Source organism: Amborella trichopoda, chromosome 12 (genome assembly GCF_054954075.1).
Source record: "Amborella trichopoda isolate Santa Cruz 75 chromosome 12, AtrichopodaSantaCruz75HAP2 v2.0, whole genome shotgun sequence".
Lineage (NCBI taxonomy): Eukaryota > Viridiplantae > Streptophyta > Magnoliopsida > Amborellales > Amborellaceae > Amborella > Amborella trichopoda.
Genome location: NC_142347.1, coordinates 11,699,621 through 11,722,225, shown reverse-complemented (window position 1 = coordinate 11,722,225; position 22,605 = coordinate 11,699,621). Strand labels below are relative to the sequence as shown.

The 22,605-nt window shown below is 41.7% G+C and overlaps 1 long non-coding RNA gene across 1 annotated transcript; it reads left to right on the top strand.

Annotated features, from left to right (window-relative positions):
- Window positions 1-13,490: 13,490 nt before the first annotated feature.
- On the top strand, window positions 13,491-16,124 carry LOC148779442 (uncharacterized). The gene is made up of 2 exons (XR_016045132.1): window positions 13,491-15,162; window positions 15,409-16,124. It is a non-coding gene; the product is annotated as an uncharacterized LOC148779442 (long non-coding RNA).
- The last annotated feature ends 6,481 nt before the right edge of the window (window positions 16,125-22,605 follow it).

The window sequence follows — 22,605 nt, the reverse complement described above, 5'->3', positions numbered from 1 at the left end:
GAGGTGTGGCCCCCATTGGATTTTAGAGAGAAATGGCTAGGTTGGGGTGTGCCCCTTAGGGTTTGCTAAGAGAGAGAGAAAGAAACCCTAAGTGAGTGCATGCCCTTTAGAGAGAGAAAAGAGGTGTAGAGATCATGAGGGGGAATGATCTCTTTTATAGATTTTTCATACATTACGGTTGTCATAATTCATAGGATGAAATCTTAATCGTCGATCTAAATAGATATGTGGGGTGAGATATACGAGCCATCAATTCCTTAGATCCACCATCAATATTCTAAAGAATGTTCTAGAACCTTATCCTCTTCTTCCTAAACTTATTCCTATCAAATAAATTAAATAAGAAAAATTGCTCGGGCCTGGATCTACCTCACTCAGGGTCCCTCAGGGACCCGGGTCCGATTGACCCAATCTCAAACAACCGCTTGACCCCCTCTCGAACAACAGCTTGACCTCACGAGAGCATGTGTGACTCATGTGTCATGTGCAGATAGGGATGTCCAACGATGAGAGGATTATAAAGCAATGAAGATGGACTCGAGCACCTACTTCACCATGGTTTGAGTTCGTGGAATAAGCCTGAGCTATTGCCCTCTTAGAGAGATGGACAAAAGCCCTTTGGCTGTTTAACAACATGGTTTGAATTCTATCCCCTCTCTAAAGTCGACACCTCACTTGAACTCTCACTAAAAACTGCTAATGAAATCAATTATAGCAAACTCCTCTTTGATGTGCTTTTTATCGGTAAATGGTTCTAATCTTGGGGTTAGAAGAGTAGAAGGAGGTAAGACAAAAGAAGAAGAAGAGACTAAGAATGAGTTGATGAGAAATTGGTTCCGAAGTGAGAAGAAGAAGAAGAAGAAGAAGAAGAAGAAGATGAAGTGAGAGAAGTGAAGGGATGACAAAAAAAAAATTAGGCAACCTCCCAGCATAACCTCTCCGAAGAGGTATTATCAGAGACGAGGAAAAACACCAGGCTTGAAGCCTTGTACCCAGAGGATTTGGAAAGTGGAGTTACATGACTGAGCCCATAACTATGTCACTGTCCCAAAGACCCCCCTAAAAGTGATCAAGGGAGAAAAGAAAGTGAGAGAGACAGATAAAAGCTTCTTACAACCCGAACTTTGTGTGACTCGATGGTTAAGGTAGTGAACGGGTTAGAACTCCAAAGGAAGTTGACTCAGGATGACCCCAACCTGAGTGACCGAGTGTAAGAGAATCAACATCTCTTATGACTCGACTACACTGCATTAGCTAGTGGTGAGAGTAGCAATCCAAGAGTTATAACCCTAGGGAATTATCTCAGGAAGACCCCAAATCAAGTGTCTGAGGATGAAAGAAGCAATGAGTAAAAGAGAGAATAATGAAATGATAAGAATAAAAATAAAATGAAATGATCAAAAGATCAGAACTTGACTTTGGGGGAGAAGAAAGTGTTTAAGAAACGACATGAATGGGGTAAAGGGATGATGGACCCGCTTATGGTGTGGGTCTGGGCTCACAAGGGAATGAGAGGGGCAGATAGGGTAGAGATAGGGAGAGGGGCGAGTAGGTTAGGGAGATGAGAGATGAGATGATAGGGTAGAGAGGTGGGAGAGAGGTGAATAGGATAGAGAGGGAGAGAGGGGAGGATATGGTAGAGAGGTGAAAGAGGGGCGGATAGGGTAGAGTGGGAAGAGAGGGGCGGAGAGGGTAGAGAGGTGAGAAAGGGGAAGATATGGTAGAGAGGAAGAGAGGGAGATGAGAGAAAGAGAGATTGAGGGAAGCTGGGCCCGTCGTAGTTGCAGGTCCGGACTTGAGCGAGAGAAAGAGGGAGAGAGAGAGAAAGAGAAGGGGAGGGTGAGGGCTCGGACCTGGGGTGGGTCCGAAAAAAGAGAGAGAGAGAGAAAGAGAGAGAGAGAGAGAGAGAGAGGATAAGAGAGAGAAAGAGAGAAAGAAGACAGAGAAGACACAGGAAAAGAGAAAGAAAGAAAGAGAGAAGGATGATAGAGGAAAGGGAGAGAGGAGAGAGAGTGGACCTAAAATGAGCTTTAACCTAGGTTCACCTTCAGGGTGTACGAAGTATAAAGCTAGGAATTTTAAGGTGTATGAAGTTGTGGTTTGGAAATCCGAAGGGTATTAGAATTTTAAGGTTCTAGGGAGTGTAGGGTTCTTAGGAGCATTTTTTCTCTCTAAGAAATGTTTCTCTCTCATCCCATCTTGAGTCTTGAACTTGAAAGCAAAACAACAGAACGAGCAAGAATTCAAGAATTTACTCCAAGTGTTTAAGAGTTCAAGAAGAGATCAAGTGTCTCCTTTACAAATGACTTGAGTGGATTGCTAAAAAGCTACCAAAATTTTCAAAAATACACATTTTATGAATTAGAATACTAATCTCGTTCTTGGACGAATTGACCAAAATACCCTTTTGCACTTTTCGACAAATGACAAAACAATCCCTCTATGAGGGACCTCTTGTCATTGTTAGGCCTCGTGAGCTTTTTTGGATGCTTATGGTGGTAATTCGGGTGATCAAACATCATAGAATCGATGCTTGAACTATTGCGCACGTTTTCATATCCTTTGATCATCTTGGAACATATTTTTAAGGAAGAACCCAAAATTCGGCTAAGTCCATAAACTTTGTGATTATTTGACCACCAATCCAACATGATCCATGATGTTCCAAGCCTTCATTTTGATTACAAATTTAAGAGAATACTAACATGATTATTTGGTGATAAATTTCATCCATTTTGTTCTCCATTTGAGCATGTTCCAATTTTGGCAAGTCGTCGGAAACTGGGATTTCAGCGATTGGAAAAGTGTGCCATCTTTGACCTCAAAATTTGGTATTATCCGGCCTTCAATCATAAATAAAAATCATAGCAAATTGTAACTCTTCGAAACATAACTGCAACAGACCCATACTTCCTTCGATCTGACATCGGGATCTTGACCTTTGGCCTCTCAAAGAATTGGATGTTCATATTTTTAAAAATCTGAATTTCCATGTTTCAAACCAACTTCACTCTAAAAATTATCTCGTTTTGAGCCACACAACAATGCATGCCATATGTCGAAACAAGCGTATCGTCGACATTTAGCTCGTATCCAGATTTGAGCTTAATTGGACCCAAAATGAGCAAGTTATGAGCATTTGAAAATCATTCGAAAATGAGAAACCACGGTTTCAATTTATGGAAATTGGTTCACCGAGGCTGCACTGCAATAGTATAAAACCCACCATTTTATGGTAAGTTAGACCTATAATGGTCCCAGAGGGTCCGATTGAGCGGGGCTTTCGTTGTTCCAAATTTTATGATGGTCGTATGATACTATTTTAAGGCCTAAAAAATAAGGCTATAGTTATAAGGTCAATTTTCAATATGATAGGAACTAGATTTGCAAACCGAGTTTCATCTTGATCATTTCAAAACTTGTCAGAACGCGACGAAAATTTGTGGGTGTCCTTCAGGTATCCAAAACTAACCTCTCATGCAATTTGAGGCCATTCTAACACTTCTTCAGAGGTCTCACAATATTAGGCTTATTGTTACAGTGTTCCCGTGGTTTGGGGGCGTCTTGGGCACTAGCAGGACCGGGTTACTACCAGCTCTCTCCTTATTCACACCAGGGATACAAGTATGTCAAAAATGATGTATAACAACTTATCTTACCAAATGATGCTCTTCGAGAGAAGAGAGCAGTGTAACATTCGGAACAAAACCTCACTAAAGTTTATCTTTTGAATCCTTATTAAGGTTCTTTTATTATCTCTTAACAATCTCTTTCTTCTCGATCATTGGCATCAACATGATCCTTGAGGGGGAGACCATGCCAAGCTTCTTCCTTGAGGGATGACCAAAGTGGATTCTCACGATTGGGGGCCTTTTAAGGGCTTGATAAACCCAATACTAATAGAATCCATTTTTTGGGGAGCATGCTGACTAAGTGCCTTGTTGAAGGGCTTACTTTCCCAACTTAACAATACTTCCTAACTGAGACAACTGGTGGGTGTCTTTGGTGCTTGATCCCAATCCAGTGTTATTTTTTATTCCAACAACTGGTGGCCTTATTTAAGGGCTTGATAACCCAGTACAATCAGAATCCAGATGTGTCTAATAGTCAGGGGCTTCCCAATCTGTCAGATTATTCTTTAAAAGGCTAGGGATGGGGGCCTTGCTTAAGTCCCTCCTTCCCTTTTTACACTGAACCTTTGATTTTTCTTTTCAAAGGCTAGAGGTCAAGGGCCTTTTAAGGGCTTCGTTCCCCTATTACATTGAACCTTTGACTTGTGTATTCTATTTTAGATAGACAATCGAGGAAAGCCCTTAGTGGGGCACACGATTTGCTTCACCTGGACTTTGATTGATGGCACAGGGGGTGTCTTTTTAAGGGCTTACAACTTATGTACCAGGCTTAGTCAGGGGCTTTTTGGTGATCATCTTGAAAGTATAAACCTATTGGGAACTGAGGCCCTAGGAAGACGGTCTCTTTGGAGCTTGAAACCCTGATCATACTGGGGCTTAGTCGAGGGCTTTTTAGTGGCCATCCCGAAAGTCTAAGTTTGTCAATAGATGGGAATGTTAATAAGACGGTCACCCTTGAAACCAGGGTATCGATCCAGGCTAGGCAATCAATTGCCTTATAAGAACCTTTTATCTCGAATTGTCAACGCGCTCTTCTTGTTTTTGATTGACATCTTGGATTGAAGAATCTCTTCAACAAATGGCTCTCTTGACTTGCCATCTTGATAATTCTTCTGATCTTCAAGGGCCCTTCAACAAGGCTAACCCGAGTTGCTGAATTTTCTTAAGCTATTTTTGGTCTTGACAGTAGGGTACCAGTGAGGGGTATTGATTCTTAAACGACTAAACATTTGCCGCAATTGATTGAAGCCGCCTTGGTCAAATGCTGCATCAACTTTCTTATTAGTCCATGCGCCCTTTGGGGCTTCCATCTTAATTGGATAGAAGTGGCACCACAGAATGGTTTACACCAAATTGTTTTTTTATTGAGGCTCTTTTACTCATGACTTCAAGGTCACCTCCACCTTTTATTCCATTTTTACTCATGGCACCCTTACGGGTTTTCACCATGCCAGCTTTTTATTTTTAAAACATTTTTTACTCGTGGCTTCATGGCCACACCCGTCTTTCATTTTTACTCATGGTTCCCTTTTAGGATATCATCATGGTTGGACCTCGATCTCGCCAGGTCAGAATAACCGCGCGGGGACCCGGATGTGTGGGTTCGACACGAGATTGCTCTCTCGAGGACTGCAGTGAATGAAGTACATGTACAGACAAGTACCAACTAATGAGAGAGGATCATAGTGTGTAAGGTGGGACCTACCTCACGATGGGTTCGTGACACGCTCGGGCATTTTGTGGACACCCTCTTAAATCATAGTACAAAGCCCCCTAGCCTAAGGCTGGTTTGGCTTTCGCTTCCTTGCTTACTCTCTGCAGCTCACGAACACACACACATAAGATTGCCAGACAATTGGGTCAGAAGGCCCTAACTTGTCGTTAGGTGGATATATGTATAGAACGTAAGGTTGACAAGAGACTATTTGTTAATCTGACAGTCTTCTGGCACTGTCTTGACAAACAATCTTACACAAATAAACGAAAATAAATAAATAAATAAAAATATTTCTTGAAGATGATCTATATAATCAAGAAAGAGATATCATGATGGTGGGGAGATATAATAAGAGTCAGAGAGGTAGAGTCACGAAGAAATGAGGGAGGAGCATAAAAGTGATGAAAGAGAAAGAGTGTAAGAAGAGATAGGGAAAAAGAATAGAATGAGAGAGAACAGAGAAGGAGAGAAAAAGGGGGAAGGAGGAGAGTGAAATATCGAGAGAGGCACCAAGGGAAAAGACAGGGAAATCGAAAGAAAGAGAGAGAGAGAGAGAGAGAGAGAGAGAGAGACTAAGAGGGAGAGATAGAGTGAGCAAGAGAGACAAAGAGGATAAGAGAGAGAGACTGAGGGAGATAATAAGAAATACGTGAGAGAGAGAGATTGAGAGAAGAGGCGAGAAAAAGAGAGAGTGAGAGTCAGCCAGAAAGATAGAGATCATGAGCAAGAGAGAGAGGACCAAGGGGAGAGAGAGACCGAGAGGAAAGAGAGAGATGAAGGAAAAGAGAGAGAGTAAGAGAGAGAAAGACTAAGAGGAGAGGGAAAGAGAGTGAGAAACCGAGGGGAGAGAAATCGAGAGAAAGAGCGAGATAGAGAGAGTGAGAGAGAGACAAAGAGAGAAGCTGTGGGGAGAGAGAGCAAGTGAAAGAAAGTGAGTTGGAGAGAGGAGCAAGAGAGAGAGAGAGAACAAGAGAAGGAGAGAGAGAAAGAGAGAGGGAGCAAGGCAGAGATCAAGAGAAGGGGAGAGAGAAAGAGAGTGAGTGAGAACAAGGAAAAGAGAGGGAGTAAGAGAGAGAAAGAGAAATCGAGGGGAGAGAAAGAGAAATCGAGGGGAGAAAAAGAAAGTGAAAGAGAGCGAGTGGGAGAGAGAATGAGCAAGAGAGAGAGATCAAGAAAAGGAGAGAGAGAAAGAGAGGGAGAGAGAGGAACAAGAGAGAGACCGAGAGAAGGGGAGAGTGAAAGAGAGAGTGAGAGAAAGTAAGAGAGAAAATCGAGGGGAAAAAGAGAGTAAGAGAGAGAAAATGAGAGAAGGAGAGAGAAATTGAGAGGAGAGAGAGTAAATGAGAAAGGGAGCAAGAGGGAGAGAAATCGAGAGAAGGAGAGAGAGAAAGAGAGAGTGAGCGACTAAGAGAAAGAGGAAAAGGGAAGTGGCCACCAGCCCGATTGCATGGGGAAGAGAAAGAGAGAGAGAGATAAGAAGAGAAGAGGGAAAGGAAAGGTGTAGCCGACGGCTTAGCCACGAGCTTGGATTCATAAGGGAAAGAGACAAAGAGAGAGAGAGAGAGAGAGATCGAGAGAAGGAGAGAGAGAAAGAGAGGTGCTACTGAACCGGTTGTGTAGGGGGAAGAGAGAGAGAGACAGAAGAGGGAAATGAGACGAGGATCAGCACCTGATTGTGTAGGGGGGAAAGAAAGAGAGAGAGAGAGAGAGAGAGAGAGAAGAAGAAAAGAAGAGCGAAAAAAGAGGTAAGCCACCGGTCCGGTATCGTAGGGGGAAGAGAAAGAGAGAGAGAGAGAGAAGAAGAGAATAGAGAAAAGAGATAAAAGAGAGGTGGGCCAGTGGCTTAGCTACTGGCTTGGTTTCGTATGGGGAAGAGAGAGAGAGAGAGAGAGAGAGAGAAGAAAAGAAGAGGAAAAAGTAAGGAGGAAGGTAGAGAGTGAAAGAGAAGAAAAAGGAGAGAAAAAGAGGGAAAGAGAGGAGAAAGGGAGGGAGAGAGAGAGAAGAGGGCAGGCCGATGGTTTAATCGTCAACTCGGTTGGGTGTGAGAGAGGGAGAGGGGGAAGAGAGAGAAAGAGAAGAAGGTAGGAGAGCGAAAGGGTGAGGGGTTACTTAGTGAGGCCCTCAGACCGGACCGGTGGCTAAGTTGGGAGTGAAGAGTTCCAAGTGAGAAGAGAGGGGTTCTAAGTGGAGATTGAGAAGTTCTAGGATAATATCTTATGGGACTATTTTCTCTCTCCTCTCTTTAGGTGAAAGGGTTAAAGACAAAATATTGCAAACCAAGGAAAACCCAAGCCAATTGTAATTATTATTGAGCTTATAATCTCATTCTCTCATTAGTCTTTTTGAACTTAGGGCTACACATGATTATATAGCACTCCCTTGAAATAAGGGTGGATGCTCAAACTTAACCTAAGTTGTTAAAAACGACACTTTTTATGATTTAAATTTAAATCCCGTTTTTGATGAAAAATGAACATTTTGCCCTTACCCACATTCTTGAAAATGGAAAGATAGTCCCCAAAAAGGGGCCATAGGCTATGATGGTCATCCGAGGCCCATTTTGAGCCTTTCTGACAACCCTCTAGCGATAAGAATACCAAGAAAGTAATGGTCTTGACGAGGTGATCGTTTTGAAATATTACTTGATCCTCGAATTGATGTGTTGAGCTCTTGACAAAATCCGGTAAAAGAAGGAACATTTTTGCGCTTAGAACTTAGATCTTTTCCGTTCCTTGGCATTTTAGTTTGATCTTTCCATTGTAGAACGACAAGGAAGTCGTCATGATCGTTTGGTAATAAGAACGGCTCGATTTGGTGAACAAATCGAAATTGGGGAAGTTGCCAGAATATGGATCCTTGTCGTCGTAAAATACCTCTTTTTTTAACCTCAAAATACAACCTTTCTGTTCATTTATCATGGATGATGCTTACTTTGGATCGAAGCCCTCAACGTCACGGTTGCAATGTACCCCTTTCCAAGTTGATCTGAGCTCAGGGCATCGTGAAACGACCGTTTGATTGAAGGGGTTTCCTCTTTGCAAAAATATGCAACAGATGAGTTTTCTTATGTGGCTTCTCTCTAAGATTTCTTCTGTATCGGGTCCTGCCATGGGCAGTGTTACATATCAAATTTGTGCGCGTGAACGAGAATTTTGAGCTTGATCCAGCTTAAGATGAAGAAGTTATGAAATTTTTATGGTTATCCCGAAATCATATTACACAGTTTCTATAAATTAAAACTGGTTGACCGAGGGTGCACCAGAATAGAGTGTAACCTACCCTTTTTGGCTAAATTGGTCGCAAAATGGTCTAAAAGCGTCTGAATGAACTGAAATTTGATATCTGGGGGTTTTAAGACATTCAGAATCCAATGGAAGTGGTTTGGTGTTCATCTAAAGCTCTGGTGATTGGGTTGTCGTTATAAGATAATTTTTCAGCATGTAAGAGGCCAAATCTTAAAACTTGTTTTGCCTCTAGTCCACCTTAATATCTTCGAATTACGACAAAACTTGGCGAGTGTTCTTAGGGAGTCAAGTGCTACCCCAAATTATTTTTGGGGCCCATCCAATGCCTCTCAAAAATCCGTTTTAGATCTGGGTTTATGTTAACAATGCTTCTGTGGTCCGCAGGTATTTTGATACCCACGAGTCTAGGTCGCAATTGACTTCCTCCTTATTCGCATCGGGGACACAATTGTTCAAAAATACTCTAAAACACACCATGCACAATTTTTATTTTTAGCAATCTTATCCATAGCTTCGTGGCTATGTCCACCTGAAACTCTCACTTTTACTCATGATGATCCTCATCGGATGCTCATCATGCTGGGCTTCTTTTCTTTTTAAGAGAAAAACCTCCTCCGCGATAATGCATAAGATGGAGGGGTTATAACTGTACATGGCTCACTGGGGTAATAGATACCATGGGTGAGGCTTTTATTATAAGAGTGAATACCACTGGAGATGTTTTGGATTTTGCAAGGTGATGAATGACTCACATTTTTATAGGATATAGAGGTTTTAGGTGAACCGATCGATGACTGGTGCATGAAAACTCCCTAAGGATAATATGTGTCTCCAAGGTAAAGAAATTGTTACTTCCCTAGGGGTTGAAAGGCTCCCTTGGGTGATAAAGGTATAACATGTTCTAGACACTGGTCATAGCGTATCCTCACCACTGGGGGTAGTGATTTACTAGGGATTATGACTTATCAATGAGGATCATAGATCAATGGAGTGCCATTGGGGTGATGGACCCTTGGGGTGATGGTAGTGATCCACTGGCAGTGATGAGGGTGATCCACTGGCAATGATGAATCACTGGGGTGATGGTCTATTGGAAGTAGTGATCTACTGCGGATGATGGACCATCAAGGGTTCCTTTGACGCTTCTAGCATAATATTACTTATAGGGTCTCATGAAGGCTGAAGTAAGTGTGTTATGTTTTGGAATAACTCCATGGGAATAATAGAGTTCTGAGGTGAAGCCCATGTGAAGGGGCTTTTAGGATGTTTTTTGATAATGGACTTACAATGGTAAGTGTAATTTCTGACTCATGGGGATGATAGGTCAAGTTGATGGGGTGATTGGGACTCCCATGGTTTTATGAATCATCAGGGTCTTCAGAGGAAGTCTTGATTTTTGTTAGCCATGTATTAGCTAAATGATAGCTCGATTGCAATTTTAAGGCATTACGCAAAGGTGTATCTTCAGTGGTGTTTGAACATGCCTGGGACAAGAATATCCTTGAAAAAATGCTCAATGTGTCTTCATCGGGGACGAGGCACATTAATGACGTTTCTTTGCTAGGGTTCAGGCATATTAAGGATATGTCTCGACTGGGGATTAAACACTTTTAAGGAAAAAAAGCATCTTTAGAGTCCATCAAAAGTCATTAGACTAAATCTTGGTTTATACTGGGTTAACATGTTCATGGTTTGAATCGAGAGGGTTTGAATAGGGGGCTATTGAGCTCAGAGTTCTTGGTTTCACATGGCCAATTATTACTCGGGGTTAGTGTGTGTAGGTAAAATGAGGAGCATAGCTCTATTGATCACCTTGTCTCAAATATGTACAAGCATGAATTGAGCTCATGGTTAAACCATGGACCATGGGCTCGTGTGATTTAGTGACAAATGGGAGAAGATGAAGTGAAGTGAGGAAAGATGATTAACCTGCGTAGATGCAGGTCCACTTTTTTAGATGCATGAGGGAGAAACGAGAGAGTGAAGAACTCACCTATGGCATGGGTCTGTGCTTTGCACGTATAAGAGCAATGCAGGGCGGGGAAGGTGACAGACCCATTTTAGGCATGGGTCCATGTGCTTTTTGGTGAGAGAAAGAGAAGAATATGAGGGTAAGGTATGACGAACCCGCCTTAGGTGCGGACTTGTGTGTTTAGGCAAGTGAGAGAGAGAGAAATGAGAGAATGAGAGAGGAAGAGAGATGGGTCCTCCTTAGGTGTAGATCCGAGTGCTTTTTGTCTTGAGATGGAGAAGAAATGGGATAAGAGAGGAAAGAAGAGACTGGTCCGCCCTAGGCATAGACCCAAGTGCTTTTCATCGTGAGAGGGAGAAGAAGAGGGATAAGAGAGGGAAGAAGAGATGGGTCTGCCCTTGGCACAAACCAATTTTTTTTTTTTTTATGCTGGAGAGAGGGGGCAGTCTGCCAAAGCTTTGTTTAAAAGGTAGATGGGTACATTTTCATGCATCTCTTTTTTTTTTTTCTTAGAGAGATAGAGTGAGAGAGACCCTCTCTTTTTGGAGTGAAAAAGGAAACCTTGGAAGACCTTTTTAAAGATCATGGCTAGCTTCTCTAACCCCCAAGGTAATCACCCTCTTTCTTTCCTTTTAGTGCCTTTTGATGGTTCTTTCTTCTTGCATTCTTCTTTTCTTTTGCATACCACATGTTTGATGTTATGCTTGAATGCCCTTCCTTGAGGATGATCTTGATATCTTGATCATCTTTGTGAATTTCTTGAGCACGTTTAGTGTATCTTTCATCTTCTTTTATCATTTCAAGCATTCTTTGAAGCTTTATCGAGCATCACGATCTTGCCTACGCATCATGAACCTCTCGAACATTATGTCCATCACTTTGCATTCCATGAACAATAGCTGGACATTATAAACGTACCTTGAAGCGTTATGAATCATTTAGAGTATCACGAGCATTTTCAGTCACTACAAGCGTTATTCTTAATTATTATGCACATTTCTAATCTTCACCCAAAAATTGCCTTGACTATTTTATGTTGCACAAATGTCTTATTTGAGCATTTTGAGCATGTTTAGATGCCACAAATATTTTATGAGAAGCATATGATCACACTCTTGATCATCATGGATATCTTCATGAACGTCGCGAGAGTTTTTGAGCACCGTGAATGCACTTCATCGGGCATTTCTAAAATATTTCTTGAGTACCCCCCAAATGTGCTCTTTCAAGCACTTTGAATGACCATCTTGAAGCATTTTCTATAGGTGAACCTTCATATTCTCATGCAACGTTTTCACATTCTCATATACCTTAGCATCCCAAGCATCTTTGCAGCATCCTCACGCACCCCTTGCATTTCAAGTACATTTTTGCATCACAATTAGGCATTTTCAGCATCTCCATTGCATAATTATGCATCTTAAAATTCCCTTGAACACTTCTAAGCACTGTTATGCATTTTCCTAAACCTTCTGATGTAGTTAAGCATAGTTGCGCATAGTTTAGCATAGTTATGCAGCACAATGCATCTTTGAGCACTTTCATGCATAGTTATGCATCTTTGAGCATTTTTATGCATTTCTAAGCACTTTCATGCATAGTTATGCTTTTTTGGACAAATTTGGATACCTCTTTGATAGAAAAGGGAGATCTTTAGGGTAAAGTTGAGAGATGAGCTTGTGACCCACGGACTTGTGATTTCGTAGAATCTCCAAGGTGCTGTGGACTAGCCAGACACCTTCTTTGTCAAACCTCAGCATATAGGGGAGAAGGTGCTAAAATTTTACAAAATTCCTTATGCTTTTTTTTCTTCTTTCACTTGAAAACCCTTATCATTCTGAACTGTTATCTTGCTCATTGACTCACTTCTTCCTCTTATGCTTATTTTTCAGTCAAAATCCTTGAAGTGAACCATTTACCATGCCTTGGGGAATTGAGCACTGATGTATATATAGGTGCTTCTTTCAAAAGATCCACAACCCTTGGTGTTCTTGAAACCACTCAAAAGCTGGAATGGCCCTTAAGAATCACCTACGTAGGTGAAGATGCTCAGTCTTATCTTTACGAAGATGCAAATGGTGAACCTGTGATTCAGGGAGATGGTGTGCCCTCGCAGGAATTTTGATTCAAGTGAGAACCTCCCCACTCTAGGGAAGAGATTGTTGGAGAAGAACGGTCGTCATTGGGCATCTGGTAGGCTCCTATTTGAAGGGGATCACCAATACATGTGGCAGTAGAGCACAAGGACGTTTGACATCCTTCGGTCACATGCCAAGGACTTAGAAGCATGTTGTTTAGCTACAGCTTGCCAGTGCTCAACTAGTTACTATGACAGGTGCTCAAACACCATCAGGGCTTTACTGGAATCCTGGTGTCACAAGAGTAATAGTTGGCACATTGATCACGCCGAAGGGGGAATCACTCTACTTGACTTGACATGTACTTGCCCATGCTCGGGGCCATGTATGAAGATTTCATTTCCAGTAAGGAAGTAATTTTTGGGACTCAACCCATCAATGGTGAAACGCCGCCTCTAGGTCTTCGTGAGTTGTTTGAAATTTACCAACTTCTGCATTCAGAGATCAAGACCAAATCCAAGATAGTGCATTTCAATTCATGGAGGATTTCCTTCACGGGAACCATCAGGACAAAGAGGAACTCAGTTCCACTGCAGTCAGGGATGATGATGAGCAAGAGGTAGAAGAAGAAGTAGAGATCAAGGACCCTGTGACCCTTCCTAGAAGATTTGAAAAAGATCATGTATTCCTGACTATGTCCCTCACTCTCTTTTTATGCAAATTCTCACTCCCAGGGTCGAGGAGTAATGCTATCCACCCTGGTTGCTTCTTTGTGGCCTATAAGCTTGCTCAAGGGCGTCAATATGCCTTGGCCCAACCAGTCCTTTGTAGCATACGCCACGGTTTAGGAGAAATTGCATGTGGTACAGCCTCATCTAGAGATAGCAAGAGTGAGTCTTTCGATGGGGAAGGCCTTACTAGCCGTTTCACAACAGGCTTCCTTGTCATTATATCTTCGATTGGCTTTCAACATACTTTCCTCAGAGTTGTCTTCTTCCTATATCCCTGGAGCATATGAGATAAATGATGACCTTTCGGGGTATACCTGCCCTCAAATGCTAAGGATTGCCAAGATGACAGCCATGTTTAAAGGACCAGGTGAGGCACGTTGATTCTTGGCTGACAACTCCTTCTTCTCTCATGGGAGCCCCTTTCTTGTAGGTGGTCCCATTGACGGTGTCTACACATGCTTTTGATGAGGTCTTTGATGGATGTACCACTAAGACTAGAGCAGCCATGTTTCTCCTAAGTGTTAAGGGACGCATCTTGCCGTATAATAGTGTTGGAGATAAGAAGCTTGAAGGCTATTTTCTCCCACAAGTTTGCCCACTAGCATGACTTAGACCAAGGGTGCTCCTTCTCAATGCTTTTCGAAGAAGGCGTCTCAGCAAGACCATGATGCTCCAGGTGTAAATCATGAATCCTGCACAAATAGCAATATGAGGATGGCTTGAGAAACCTATCTTGCTCTTACTGGCTTGGGCAAGTTTGTCATCCCTCATTATGGTGGTATAAGCCATCCTATTAATGGTTATTAGCAGTGGTGGAACACCACCAATCATTCTTACTCGAAGGCAATCCATACATGGAAGGCCATCAATAGTACCAAGCATGATATTTAGCACAAGAAGCATTTTGTACCTCCAATGTTCTTCAATGTTTGCGAACTTGATTACACCTTGAACAAGAAGGGGCTTGGTCTACCTCGATCTCTGGTGATGGATGATACCAGAATCCAGTATCTCTCTCTTGAAGGTGAAACTTGGTCTTTGTTTGATGACCTTCGTTCAATCTTCAAGTGGATCAAGGGTTGTGCAGTCCCTGTTATGAAGGTTGCTCTATTCAATACCTTAATGCCTTGATAAGGAGTGGGTCACATTCTACTCCGATTACCAAATCTTGTTATGGTCAAAATACCAAGAGCGCTCCTTGAAAGTCATGAGATATTGCAACTCTCGAGAAGAGGTTGAAGAAGAAAGGTACAAAGAAAAAGAAGGACATAGAGAGTCCCTAACCCAGTGCAACTGCGGAACCTAAGGTTCTTAGATAGAGGACCCGACTGAGCAAGAGGGCTTTGTCAAGTCCAGATGCACCTCCTTTCGTTCCCTCTGCTTCAAGTGAAGGACTTGATTTAGCTCCCAGGCCAAAGAAGCGTCCAAAGATGAAGGCTTCACCTAGCCCGACTCTACCGTCAAAGGTAACAACTACTGTTCAATAGACAATTCCTGAGGTTGTCACAACTCAACCAAGTTCATCAGGTCAGACTTTCTTCAGCTTGAGCCGTCGATCAGAGAGTGTTCACTCTTCTGTGGTAGAAACAAAAACACCCATTGCTGATAATCCAACTGAGCCTGAAATAGTGGAGTCTCCGACTCTTTCACCATTGAGTCAGGGAAACTTTCTTTGCATTATCACTAAAGGGAATATTCTTGAGGATGATATCGAGACAACAGCTTCAAAAGTTCCCGTCTAACTATTTCAAAAGCAAGGCCTCAATCTCAACCAGATGCTGCATCAAGTAAAACTCTAGAACTTGTAGTCGTCCCTACTCTAGAAATACCAATTTTGAAAATTCCAGATGTAGAGGCTCTATTTATGCCCGATGCTCCTTTCAGTGAGCCCTTGGCTCTTGTTCCTCAAGAACCAGTTATCATTGTTGAAGTTCCACCCCTTGTAGTGATCGGTTCTTCATCTTTGTCTTTGTAAATGTCAAGCACCATGTAAAATAGAAAAACTTTTCTAACAGAGACTTTGTTATGGTCAGGTCGTCAAGGGATAAAGAAATGCTCCCTCTGATCTTGTAGCCGAGATAGTTGCAGTCAGGGACGGTGCTACTACTTGGAGGAGCATTAGCTATGAGAAGGAGACCTTTGATCAATTGAAAGGTCTCGTGAATGACCTTAAATGATAGGGAGTTGAAGCCTCACAACGCGAATATGAAGTCAAGCATTATCTGGGACTCGTCTAACTTACATAGAGAACACTTTTAGCTCAGCATCTAAGCCTCATAATGAGCTATAATCAGAAGAAGCCCTCCCTCCTTTCTTATTAGACTAGCTTTAAGAATGAAGACTCAACCTATTCTGCAGAGATAATGGTTGAAAAGGAAGAAAGGGCAAAGTTGGACACTTATATCCATCGGATGACAACCAAGCAATATCAAAAGAGAGTAGTGGCTTGAAGCAAGTTTCAAGAACTAGTGACATTGAACAATAAGGTGGCCTTGACCAACACAGTGTCAAATCAAATTACACAAGCGATCTTCTACCTCAAAGAGAAAATGAAGAAGGCATTAGAGCACTCAGAGGCATTGAAGACCAAGATTCGTGAAGCCCTTAAAAAAATTCTAGGGGCTCAGGAATTGTTTACTCTTCTTGCATGTTCTATCTTCTTCTTTTCATTCCTTTTGTGGATTTTGGATAACTGTATCCACAATTTTTTATTCTTCTATATATATGGAATGAATGATCTTTTCTTTCATCTTTGACTTGTCTGCTTCTCTTGCTTCATGGTTTGCATCTTTCCCTAATCTCTTATGACTAACCCTTGTCTCCTTTAAAAGGGGGTGAAAGACGAATATGGAGGTTTGCTTCACACGGAAGCATGTTTGATCTCTATCATATGTGACTTTAACGCCCTTTCAAGTTTTCATTCAAGTCCTTGGGGCATGAATCATTTATGACTTTCACAAGGACCCCGTATACTTTTGCCCATGGTTTTTATGCCTTGTCTGTCATTTTTTCACTTTTACTCATAATGCCCTTGCAGTTTTTCATCATGCTCAGTTTTTTTTCTTTTATTTTGACATATTTTTCTCGCAATAGTTGATGATACTATTACGCCTGTCATTTTTTTCTTTTTTATTCTTTTCTTCGACTCTTTTACCCATGACACCCTTGGAGGTTTTCGTCATTCCTGTCTTTTTGAGGATGCAATTTTAAGGTCACATCACCGTGACCATGGGGAGGCATGTATAAGGTCATGCAGTCATGATCGGTGATTTGGTGTATTTTAAGGTCGCCCACCAAGACCTAATGGAGGCAAGTTTAGATTTGTGCCTTCGAGACCGTAAAGTTGGTGTATTTTAAGGTCATTTGCCAAGACCTAGTGAAGGCAATTTTATGGTCACGTCTTCGAGACCATTTGTTATGCAGTTTAACACCATGCCATCAGGACATGTACTATACAGTTTAAGGTCATGCAGCGACTGATGCCACGCAGTTTAGGGTCTTGCAGCATGGACCATTGTCACATAGTTTAAGGTCGTGCGGCTTGGACCAGTGCCATGCAGTTTAAGGTCGTGCAGCTTGGACCATTGTCACACAGTTTAAGGTCGTGCGGCTTGGACCGTAGGAAAAGCTCCATTGGGAAAAGCTTTCTTCACCACCAATGGTCCTTCCTATTTTGTTCGAACTTCCCCTATGTTTGACCATGAGTAATGATTGGTCTCATTATGACCAGGAAAAGTTCTCCTTTAAACAATAATTGTATCCAAATTGATTTATCAAATGCCCGCTACACACAGTTCTTGTAAATCTCAAGACTTTGTTGTGCCTGTAGTCTTTTTTCATCGACCGCATCCAGCTCTTAATAATGGATAACAACTTGCTTTTTATTCATCATCCCATAATGGAGAGCATTCTGATTGAGGGCAACTGAATTTCCAAAAGCAACACAACCTCATCCCCATATACCAAAAAATAGGGTATCGACTGCGTTGAACCTCGAGCTGTAATATGATATGCCCATAAGACTTCAGGAAGTCTTTCATGTCAAGCCCTTTTTTGTGTCTAAAACAGACTTTCTCAATGCATCACACAATGTCTTGTTAAAAGCTTCGGCCAGACCATTTTCTATTGAATGATACATGATTGAATACTTCCATTCAAACCCGAACTGACTAATCAGACGGTCTATATGATTGCTTCGAAACTGAGGAGTGATCCGGTCAGGCACATCGAATCTATAAACGTTATTATGACACACAAAGTTGGCCATTGTTAGTCTAGGAACTTTCTTGAGAGGAGTAGCTTCAGCCCATTTTGAGAAATAGTCCATGGTAGTAAGTATAAAAACATGGCCCAAGGAAGATGGTGGATCAATAGGTCCCACAATATCCATACCCCATTGAGTGAAAGGCCATGATGCAACTGTCGAATGAAGAGGCTCAGGAGCTTGATGAATAAATCTCGAGTGAATCTGACAAACTGGATAGTTTATTGCAAACATAAGGAATCAACACTCATACTAGGCCAATAGTAGCCTATCCTGATGATTTTGTTGTACATCTTTGGGACAGACTGATGCATTACACAGACTCCAGCATGGACATCCTTGAGTACATGTCTTACATCTTTCTGATCAATGCACTGAAGCAGCATGTCTTTGTAAGAGATTTGAAAAAAGATACCATCATGACACACATATCGTGTGGCTGATCTTCTGATCTGGTTACGTTCAATGGGATTGTCAGTAAGCCGATTGTGTTGCAAGTAGTCTTTTATGTGGGTTTTCCAGTCTGTTACCTGCTCCACTTTTGCACATAAGGGATCCTAAGGTTCTGACTCTTATTCATTTTTCTCTTCAATCACAGGAGGTTTCTGAGAACTGCTCGAGGCTTGCATGGCTTTTTTAGCTGTAATTAGTGCCTTGAATGGATAATGAGGGAACTCCTCAAACAACTACGTTACATCATCATTGTCAAGATTTTTAATAAAGTCAACACATCTCCATTTAGCTAGCCATACTGGTGTTAGCTCTTTTAGTGACATATGAATAGTTGCTCCCAACTTGGCTAGCACGTCTGCTTGTTCATTAAGTGTTCATGGTACATGCTCAAAAGAAAATTCTTCAAATTCTGCCATCAATAATTTGACAGTATTGAAATAAGGCTTGAGATTATCCTTCCCTACGTCATATATCCCTTTGAGCTGCCTGATGACCAACTCTGAATCTCCATAAATGGTGATTTCAAGTTCATGTGGGAAGCAATCTCGAAGCCTATGATGAGTGCATGATATTTTGCTTCATTATGCAACTCTATCTCTAGGAGAGAGAATAATAGTGGGACAAGGCTATCATGAGGGGTGAACATTGCTCCAGCACCACATCTTTCAGATTGAAAGGCCCCATCAAAGTGCATCTTCCAATCACATGTATCTTCAACATGAAAAATTTCTTCTTCATCTCGTAAATCATCAGATAAGGGAGAATCAATAGTGAGAGGATGTGCAGCTAAGAAATCTGCATGGGCTTGACCTTTAATAGCTTTTTGCAGCACATATGTGATGTCAAACTCCATGAGGAGTAGTGACCATTTTGCAAGTCGACCCGACAAACAGGGGCGTGACAAGAGAAACTTAATGTGGTCCACTCGAAAGATGAGCTGAACTAGGTGTGCTAGCAACTATTGTATGAGCGTCTTGAATTGCAAAGATTAGAGATGAACACATATTTTCAATGGGAGAGTAATTATCTTCAGCACTTTGCATTCTTCGGCTTCGATAATACAGAGCCGTCTCCTTTTCTTCATCATTACTTTGAGCTAGCAATGCACCAAGTGACACATCCAATGCAGTCGTGCACAAAATGAGAGGCTTTCCTGGGATTGGTGTAGAGAGAACAAGAGGTTTCAAAAAATAATTCTCGATGTCTTCAAAAGCTACCTGACATGCATCATCCCACTCAAAAGATACTTCTTTCTTTAACAAGAGGGAGAAGCGTTTGTACCTTCCTGAAAGGTTTGAGATGAATCTCTGGATATAGACAAGGTTTCCTTGAAGAGATCTGAGTTCCCAAAGATTCCTCGAAGATGGAATTTCTTGAATAACGTTGATTTTGATAAGTTCGAAAGGCATCATCGCATAGCAGAAAACCCCTTTGGTAGTCAATAACAGTGAATTCTTCGTCTTCAGGTGCCATTCTTATTTGGTTACACCCTAAATAATGATCCATAAAGGAGAAGGCCTAGTAATTAGCCGTTGAATCAATCAATAATTCAATGAAGGGAAGTGAGAAGTCATCTTTGGGACAGGCTGGATTTAAATCATGGAAGTCTATATAGACCCTGATTTTCCCATTCTTCTTCTTAACTGGCACAACATTGACTAGCGACTTAGGATACTTGAATTATCTTATGAAATTTGTTGTCTTAAGCTTGTTCAGCTCTGTTTCAATTTGAATTTCCAAGTCTGCTTGGAACCTCCTTGATTTTGCTTGATAGGCTTAAAGGATAGGTCAATACCCTACTTTATGAACTGCAACCAAGGGATCAAGACTGAGCATCTCTTGATAATGCTAATGTACTCCTTCTCTTCAGGAGACATAAGAGATGAGATGAAAGCAGGTATAGCGTAAGCTTCATCACCCAAATTCACCTCTTCTAAATCATCAATTGTGGCTTGTCCACCATCTTCCAAGACCTCTGATGCTTCTACTATTTCCTCCTCATCAAGGGGTAAAGAATCAGAAGTATGTTCATTCACCTCAAGTACTTCAACGTTTTTCTCTCTGGGAAATTATTCCTCTTTTATCTTCTTCAATCTTGAACTTCCAGGCTCTTGAGAAGTTTGAATAAATTCTACTTCTTCTTGAGATTCCATGGGAGTGACTTCTTCAGGGATAGGTTCAAGGGAAGATAGTGACGTTTCTTGAGACAGTATCACATGAGAGATTTTGTCAGTGAAGAATGGTCATGGAGGTAAACCCGTGTGCCCCAGGTAACCAAGACCTTGCTTTTGAGTATGCTAAGATGTTGTCGTCGCGACAACTGCAAAGGGTGTCAGCATCCCTTTACCATCATTTAACCTCTTATTCATGAATGGTTCATAATCTATTTTCATCATAATTTGTTGAGCTTTAGGACTATAAAGATCCCATTTTGGCATCACTGAGACATATATAAGAAAGTTACTTTGGGGGATTCTTTGGAGTACCAATGCCCTGAGTTTCTAGGGTGAAACTGGGGAAACGGACAAAAAAAGGTTTTGGAGGTGCTGCTTCCTTCACCTTATCTTTTCCCTTTCTCATAACTTCAACCTGATTGAGCAAATCCTAAACTTTTTCTTTCAATTAAGCAATAATAGCCTGTCTTCGAACTTCATATTGTTATTTCGAAGTGCCGATGCAGTCATTGGAAGGGGGAGGAGGATTATAGGTCATGTTTTGACGAATGACATGAGTTTCTATGATAGGGGTTGGGAAGCACAGGATCTTTAGAATCATACATGTAGCTGGTTTGGTCTGTGAGGTAAGCACTATCCTCCTCGCTTTTAGGGACTTGTACATGCAAGAGCTCAGGAATTTGCAAGACTTTGGGGTAACCTTGCAGGCATGGGGCTGAAGAGGTGAGGTAAGAATTATCCTCCTCCCTTTTAGGGTCTGTGATATGCAAAACAACGTGTATTCGTAAGACCTTGAAATGGTCATGCTGAAGAGGGGTTTGTGGAATGAGGCGAGCATCATTCTCTTCAATGCTTCAAATATTTGGTAGTTGCATTACCTTGGGTTGATTTGATGCGTAGCTAACTTGGGGAGTAAGATAAGCATCATTGTCCTCTCTTGAAGAGACTGGAATATGAAAGACTTTTTGGTCAGCTATCTTGTCGGTCTCAGCTTGACGAGCAGCTATAGCTTCTAAGAAGGGAACAGGAATACATAACACCTTTATGTCACCATGAGCAACAGTGACTATAGGTGTTAGAGGGATCAAATCAGTGGTTTTCTACTTCTTGACTTGCTCGATTTGAGCCACCACCAGAATGGGTTCTTGTGAAGGGGGGGTAGAGGATGAAGCTTCCCCTTGATGATCTTGGGACATCACTTCTACTGGAGAAGTAGGGAAATTTACATGAATGGGGCTCAAGGGAATCGCTTTTCCATATCTCTTCTCTTCTTGAAACATGTGATTAAGTGATCCAGCCATATCTTCCACATTTTCATGAGAGGTTTTATCAGTCTAGGGTTCGTAATGGCTTTCATAAGCAACATTAGCACTTGAGATTGCATTGGATCCGTAAAATAGTACTTTGCATCAGCATAATGCTACTCAACAATGGGAAAAAGGTATTTTATCAGCATAGACCGTGTATTGCCTTCCATCTCGGCTATATTTGAAGCATTGATGGAGTGTGGAGGGAACCATACCATGTTAAGGTAGCCAAGGACGAACCAGAAGGATGTTGCAGGAAGTGTCTGTGTCAATCACATGAAACAACGTGGAGGCATTCAAATCCCAAATTTTGAGCTTGAGACAAATAACACTAGCCGATTTATCCCCCAACTGGTTGAATACTTGAGCCCTCAAGCTTTTTAGTTCAAGCTTCTCAACACCTATCCCAATTCGAATAAGTATCCTCTTAGGCATTGGGTTCATTGCGGATCCCCCATCCAACATGATCTAGTTAATTTGGCAAGCATGCAGTTCACCAATTATGAAGAAAGGCCAGTTATGAAACGTCTCACCCAACTGAAGGTCATCATTAAATAAAATGATAACCATGCAAATGTTATTGATTGCAGGGACTGTAGCAATTCACTCAATCTTGGTTTCATACACTTCAGCCAAGAGAGAGCTTGCACCAAGTCCATACGAAAGTCATTTGATAATATGAGAGCATCATAGATACTCAAGAGAGCGGAGAGTCTCCTTAAGTGCCCAATCACATCGTATTTGACTTTGTCAGCTTCAAGAAAGAAAACTCATTGGTTCACCACTAGTTTTGGAGGAGCAAGTGGTAATGGAGTGGTTTTTGGAGGGGAAGGGTTCGCTAAAGCAGTTAATGAAGGATCAGTTGTAGTGGTGGTAGAAGGAAGAGAAGGCTGGCTAAGTTGTGCAGCCGGAGTAGTTGTTTGTAAGACAGGATAAGATAAAGGTTGTGATGGTTCAGGATTTTTTAGGAAGGAGGGTGAAGGATTTGGATAAGGGATTGGTGGTAGTCTTTGGAATTTAATAGAGAAGGTG